This window comes from Akebia trifoliata, chromosome 3 (assembly GCF_017979445.1).
Source record: "Akebia trifoliata isolate Shusen 1 chromosome 3, ASM1797944v1, whole genome shotgun sequence".
In the NCBI taxonomy this organism is placed as follows: domain Eukaryota; kingdom Viridiplantae; phylum Streptophyta; class Magnoliopsida; order Ranunculales; family Lardizabalaceae; genus Akebia; species Akebia trifoliata.
Window position 1 is genome coordinate 182,795 of NC_141377.1, and position 7,927 is coordinate 190,721.

General features: G+C 31.4%; 1 long non-coding RNA gene across 1 annotated transcript; it reads right to left on the reverse strand.

Annotated features, from left to right (window-relative positions):
- Positions 1–4,926: 4,926 nt before the first annotated feature.
- Positions 4,927–7,420, reverse strand: LOC147405292 (uncharacterized). The gene is made up of 3 exons (XR_015175731.1): positions 7,296–7,420; positions 6,832–7,001; positions 4,927–5,488 (listed from the first exon to the last, which is right to left on the reverse strand). It is a non-coding gene; the product is annotated as an uncharacterized LOC147405292 (long non-coding RNA).
- Between the last annotated feature and the right edge of the window lie 507 nt (positions 7,421–7,927).

Below are 7,927 nucleotides of genomic sequence, written 5' to 3' on the forward strand. Positions count from 1 at the left end.
TAAGTTGCATCTTGATATATCCTTGTACCATAATTTGGTAGTGTTGTTGTTGTTGTAGGCGAGTTTCTGACTCAAACTACCTTCTATTTTGCAAAAGAACTTACTCTCTTTCCCGTCATCCATGATGTCAGTGAGATTGGTTTTGCTAGTTTTATTATAAGGAAAATGGAAAGCTTCGATTCTGACTTGTAAGTGTTAACAAAAGCTTTCATTCTTTCGATATGTATATATGCTTTTCGTTTCAATCATTGGGATTAAGCAAAGGCCTTTACTGTTAACGAATGTTCCCAAGGATTCAACTTCTGGGTATCTGTCCTCATTACGCCTAGAAGAGAAAGAGTCCTTTCCTCCACGTCTCTTGATGTTTGGTTTGTTGGGCTCAGGTCAACTCACTCACTCTCTCTCTTTCTCTCACACACAGACACACACACATTCTCTCTCTCTAAACAATAGGGCTGCAACTTGCGCGGGCCAAACCCGAATCCGACCTTAGGCCAGGTCAGGGCATAGTTAGCTTGGGTAAATCTCAGATTCGGACAACAAAAACAAATGGTCATAGGGCAATCCGATTTGCTTGAACCCGAACTTAATATGATTATAATTTGAATTTCTTATATCATAGTTTCTTTTGCATTCATTTAATATGTATGCTTTTGTAACTTTGTACATCAAATTAGTGTGTGATTATTTTCATAAAATAAACAATTACTTTGTTATAAATGTTTTTGTTTATGTAATTCTATAATGACATACAATGTAAATGTTCATTTTGCTAGAAAATAAGATAAACAATAATTAAATTAAGATGGCAACTTTTGTTAATCATCATTTTTTAATTTGCTTATAAATTTATATTTGGAAATTTTATAAGTTGCATGTAGGACTTTGTGAGGGGGTAGTGCATGTGACCTGGGATTAGTCTCACCCCAAGGGTGGGGATACTCACGATAAGGAAATATATATATATTAGAAGGCATTTAATCATACTTTGATAATAAATCATAAACAAGGGTGAAGAGCAAAAGGTGTTGGGAGATCGATGAGTAAAAAGAGAGATTGAAGGAAAATAGTATGGGGGGAGGAAGCGGAACATGGAAGGACAACTCAATAAAATAGTTTGAGTGGTCAAGAAGAAAGGAAATACAATAACAAACTTTTCAGCCGATTTTTTTCACAGAAAAAGTATGATTTAGGTCATGTTTATAAGCATAGTTTTAAAACTTGAAAACTTGACTCCAATGTCTATTGAGTCGAGACAAGTGAAAAACATGGGAGTCAACTTGGCCGAGTCAAACTAAACTACCATCATCTTCAACTGTGGGAGAAATGCTTACAAGCATAGTTTTAAAACTTGAAAAATGACAAGGAAACATGAATACATTTAGAACACCCATACCAAATTAAAAGACCTTGAATGTAATAAAAGTATAAAATTGGAGGGAGACTACGTAAAGAAAAATTCAGTCCTCTTTAATATTATTTTAAAAAGCTTTACTAGAAGAAAAGAACTGTTCACTTGTCTAATAAATTGACATGGATGTAAAGCAAAAGAGGTGTAATATTGTAAATGTAGTAAGATTAACCAGAAAACGATCAAATGGTTTTTATGGTAATTTGTCAACCACCCCTAAGATAGTAACATCTGCTTCAGCGATGCAAATTTCCTTCATATTTCCAATCTGAGTAAATTGCAAGAACTTCCCGAATCCCCAAGAAACAATTGAGGCACTGAACCAAACAGCATTACCTGCAAGATAACACGTAAACCGTCTTAAGCATATATACATCCAATCCATCTAACAAACAAAATGTCAAATGATACAACTAATGCCAATGACTTCTAAGAGTCTCAAATCTAGAACTAAACATAAAGTCATAAGATTTCTCCATAAAACCATGATTTTTAAAGTAGAATGAGTTCGATGGACTTAGATGCCACCATCATCTTATTGACTCGTTCTACATATGATCGTGTGACTCATTGATTTTAGAAAAAATGACTAATTTTAATTTGATCGATAGATAGATAGATAGAATCATACAAAATATATATTTGCTCTACATGGTCCTTCGGTGCAATCAACCTTCCCATAGAGATCATCACTTTGATGGGGTTCGTAGTTTCAGATTGGGCTGATTTTTAGTGAGGATGATCTCTTCAACACAAAAAAAAATAAAAAAATCCAAAACTTTTAAGCCATATGTATAGGACAAACATTGTTTGCCGAACTCTACCCATGTATAAGGTTTTGCAAGAATTCAAATGTGTGATTAATATAAAAGATTTTTTGTGATTGTAGAACAATAGAACCTAGTAATCCAAACTATATCTATCTATCTATATTAATTAAGAAAAAGCTAAAACAATATTTAGTACCTTTAAATAATTTTTTATTAGGAAAAAAAAATGTTCACTTATCTGAAATGGATGCAAATTAAGCAAATAAAGTTGTCATATAGTAACTATTTTATGTAGGAATGATATAAGGATCAAAGGGTGTTGATATGATAAATTATCAATTACTCCTAAGATAACCTCTGCTTAAACGATGCAAATTTCTTCCGATTTATGATATTAACAAGGGTAAATTCTCAAACAATTACTAAATTTTTCAGTATTTCCAACCTTAATTTACATGTATTTTAGACTTTCTCATTTCAGTATTTATTTCCCATAATACCCTTTTAATACATGACATTTTTAACTTTGTCAACAAAAAGTTTTCGAAAAGTAAGTAGGTGTTTGGATAGGACTCCTTGGCTACTTCTGACTCTTGCGAGGAGTTAGAAGTCGTTTGGATGCGTTTGGATAAACAACTCCTTCGAAGAGTTACTCCGCGCAAGAGCAAGAAATTACTCTTTGTGAAGAAGTCGAGAAAATCAATTTATCAAAACTCATTTTACGGGGAGTCAAAATCTAACGGTTCGTTTTACCAAAATACCCTTAATTTTATTAATTTTCTATGAAAATATCCCTTATTCATTTGCCCTTAAATCAAACGAAAGAAACCTTTATTAATAATTAATTTTTTTTTTAAATTTTGAGTATAATGGATTTAAACACATTATATTAATATTTAATATTTAAAATATTATATTATATTATATTAATATTTATAGTTAAAATGTCAAAAACAATATAGTTTGAAGGCATATTATGACACTAAAAGACAGTTTGTCAAATTTTTTTAAAATTTTTGAGTATAATGGATTTAAACACATTATATTAATATTTAATACTTAAAATATTATATTATATTATATTATAGTAATATTTATTATATCATATTATATTAATATTTATAGTTAAAATGTCAAAAAGTAGTATAGTTTGAAGGTATATTATGAGACTAAAAAACAGTTTATCAATTTTTTTTTAATATTATGTCAAAAACAGTCTGTCAATTTTTTTTAAAATTTTTGAGTATAATGGATTTAAACATATTATATTAATATTTAATATTTAAAATATTATATTATATTAATATTTATAGTTAAAATGTCAAAAACAGTATAGTTTGAAACCATATTATGACACTAAAAGACAAAAAACAGTAACTGGTATAATATAAGGGTATTCTGGTTTTGTTTCTAGAAGTCATGAGAAGTCAGTATGACTCCCAAACAGACTTCAAGCACAAAAGTACTTTTGCCAGTACTTCACAGAGTTGATTGCTAAACGCTCTTTCTAGACAGAATTACTTTTCCAGCTCCTTCACAGAGTACTTCAGCTCCTGTTCTTTGGAAAAGTAGTTCTGCTCCTGGTATCAAAACAGACCCTAAATGTCTCATGCACACATTTAACAATACCTCGACTAGTTATATTATATTGCATGCACCTTCTCTCTATCATTAACAATGAACCCATCTATATTGAGTCTCATTCGAGTAAAATATAATTAGAAAAAACTAATCTAGCAAAATTCAGTCCCTTCCCTTGTAATATTTTCAAAAGCTTTAATAAAACAAAAGAAGTGTTCACTTTCAAATTAAAATAGATAAGATTAATCAACAACTATTTTTTTATGGTAATTTGTCAACCTCTCCTACGATAGTAACCTCTGCTTCAGCCATGCATATATTCTTCTTATTTCCAATATGAATAAATTGCAAGAACTTCTGGGGCTTGAAGCACTGAAGCATTGATTGCCTGCAAGATAATACATATATCCATCTAACAAACGAAAAATCAAATTGAACAAATTGAATAAATAGAACTAATTAATAGCAATGACTTCTAAGAGTCACAAATCTAGAACGTCATAAGAATTCTCCATTATTTTTTATCAACTCATTAGAATCCTTCATATAACCATGATTTTTAAAAGTCGAATGTTTCGATTGAGTTAGAGGCCACCTTCAATTTATCAATGTTGACTCATTGATTTTATTTTGATGATAGATAGAAAGATAGAAACGTAAAAAAATCAGCTAAGCTCACTCAATGCTAAAAATCATTTTGATGTAGTGAACCACATTGATCCAATATTGCAAAGTTTCCAGAAGAGGAAAAGTCTAGAAATTATTAAGTATTTTCAAATGTAACTCACATGTAAATTCTCGGAGGTGCTTTTGGTTTTGGTCCACTAGTCTCAACGTGTAATCGACATACAGTTTCTGAGCAGGAGTAAGTGTTGCAAAATCAGCCAAAGCCAAAAAGAGAGAAACACTATTTCCGTTTCCCTCACCAGCTCCATTTGGATAGAGCTGAATCTTCCTATACAAAATAACAATTGCAAATGTAGGCAATGAATAAATGGCAAATTTACCAAAACATGCATCACATTTCGACTATTTATCAAAACGGTAAATTATAGCTATTAATTCTAAAAACGGTAATTTACCATTTTTGGAATTAATATTTTTTGCCAAAACGATAAGAACAGTAAAATATATATATTTTTTTTACCGAAAATACCCTTTTTTATTTTTTGATTGAAATTAAGAAAGAATCCTCTCCTCTTTCGTATTTCTTTTTGGTGTCGTATATATTGGGTCAGATTTGAAAAGATGGAGAAGACAAAGTGCAAGAGAGAAACACTATTTCCCTTTCCCTTACTAATTCCATTTGGATAGAGCTGAATCTTCCTATACAAAATAACAATCGCAAATATAGGCAATAAATAATACTTAGTAAGTGAAGCCAAGACAAGAAATCGAAGAACTGGATGAAAAGGTACAAATTACCATTGGTGATTTCCAGCCATGAATGCTTCAGACTCCGAAAGACATTCGTTCAAACTATCATCATCTAAAATGTTATCAATCTTCCAAGTGTGCTTACAAGTACTAACTCCCTTTATCATTGAAAGACACTCCCCTATGCATTTACTTCTTTCCTTGCAGACAAACACCTCCGCTCCAAACACGCATACATCATCAACTAGGTATCCACCAGAAGGATCATTGAAAGTTTTAAGATCAATGAATTGGTCAAAACCCCATTCAGTCTTCATCCAATGGAAGTGTCTTCCTGTTTCATTGATGTCTAAGCAAAGTAATACTCATTACTGACATACAACATTGTATTATAAAAATTTACATGAGAAACTAAACCTTAAAAATACATTTAAGGCTCAGTAACAATAAATGATCAACCATGAAACATTTCTTCACTTGAAGAAGGGGAGGTCACTAAAATTAGAAGAAAAAAAAAAATCTTACAACTTCTAGAGATGACCCCAACCTTTAACATACAAAGGATAATATCAATAATTGGGACCCCATTTTTCACTCAACTAAAGAGTCAATAATACATTATGAGGAACTACTAAACTTATCAAATCAGTACTTATTATGGCTCTTTAATGGAAATGTAACATTAGTTGGACATGATCAAGAAATGACTGAATATATATATATGGGAAATGTTCAACACCCTACATTTTATCCTAGGCTTTACCAAACGTGTTTTGTCCTACATGGGTTAGAAGTTTTGGAATGGGCTGATTTTTGGTGAGGATCACGTTTAGTAAAGCGTAGGGTATAGTGTAGGGTGGCAAGACAATGTTTGTCAAAATGTTTGTGCTGAACATTTCCTTATATATATATGGGTCCCGTTCCCCGCCCTAAGCTTTACCCTACACTTTAACAAACGTGTTTTGTCCTACATGGGTTAAAAGTTTTGAAATTGACTGATTTTTGGTGAGGATGATCTCTATGGTGAGGAGATCATCCTCACCAAAAATCAGCTCATTCCAAAACTTCTAACCCCATTAAAAATGATTTACAAAAATGGACAGTCCATGATTTTTCAACTTGTAAACATGGGGCTAAACATTTCGGAATGGGCTGATTTTTTAGGAGGATGATCTTCTAACCAAAAATCAGCCCATTCCAAAACTTTTAACCTATGTAGGACAAAACACGTTTGTTAAAGTGTAGGGTAAAGCTTAGGGTGCCAAACATTTCCCTATATATATAATAGTTCTCAAACAATCAATAATGATGAGTTTCAATTTATATAAATAGAAAAAAATTTCTATTTATATAAATAATTATAAGAGAGATTTACCAAACAAACTTATATGTTGCAATTTTACCACAAAAACTCCCTTACTTCATCAAGTTGGTTACTAAAACAAACCTACTTTAGGAATCAGGCTAGCATGACTAATTTAGTAAAATTTCAAATCTTACCATGGGTTATTAGCCCACATTGATTTTATGAAAAAACTTGGACGAAAAAGATTTTTTTTTTTTTTAAAATCCTTTTTACTGATTAGTAAGGGAGTTTTTGTGATAAAAATGCAACAGTTAGATCTGCCAGGTAAATCTCTCTCACTAATTATAACTAGTAAATGATATCTTGTGGAAGAGGGAGGGTTATACCTTGGACGGTTAAATACCTGTCTCGAATCTGATCAAATAAAAATAACCTGAAAATCACATTAACATCCCAACTTGGTGGTAGGGAATTTGTGTCTGATATTACCAAATAGAATGAGATATGCTCCCTCACATTTTTCCTCTCATTTCCTTTTGGATAGAGACATAATTTCCTGCAATTAAACACTTAAATGCTTAGCGAATTAAAATTAAGATCAAATAAAATAAGAATGATTCTACAGAGCATCGGCTTCCGTGTGCTGCTGGGTTGGATGATCAACTCAACATTTAAAATTAATTAAGAGATACACTTTCCTTACTAACTTAGTATGATTTTAAAATCCTATTAAGGATTGTAGATCTCAAATAGATTATCGAATTGGCAATCCAACACCATAACTCTCTAGATTTCATGGAAAAACTCAAATAAAAAAAAAAAAAAATTCAGAAAATTTAAACGATCGTACCAGTTGTAACCCGCAACTTCAAAAGTAGCCGTTTCGTGTCTCTCTATGGAAGACTTGGAGAGTAACGAAAATGACTTAATTTTGAATGTGTAGTGAGTTGGTTGAGCATCTCTAAACGACTTTATAACTCCTGCAAAATTATTAAAAATAATGTTATTAAGTTACCCATAATTTGGTAGTGTTGTTGTAGGCAAGTTTCAGACTCAAAAAAAAAAAAAAAAAAGACAGAAAGTCATCCATGATTTGAGTGAGATTGGTTAATTTTGCTACTTTTATTACAAAACGAAAATATGGAAATCTTTGATTCGGACTTTTAAGTGTTAACAAAAGCTTTCATTCTTTCTATATGTATGTATTCTTCCATTTTCGATAAAAACACATATCTTGAAGATACGTATCCCTCATCAAACACATATCTTGGCTTTTCATTTCTATCCTTGGAATTAAGCAAAAACTTTCATGATGAGAGAAAGACAGAAAGTCCCAACGTCTATTGCATTGGAAATATTGTTAATTTGGTGGGCTCAACAGACCAACTTCAATTAACTCTCTCTCTCTCTCTCTCAATTAAAGTAAAGGGTTTGTTCTTGTGTTTTAGTATTTTACAGAAAAACAAAATATCCTCTACCTCC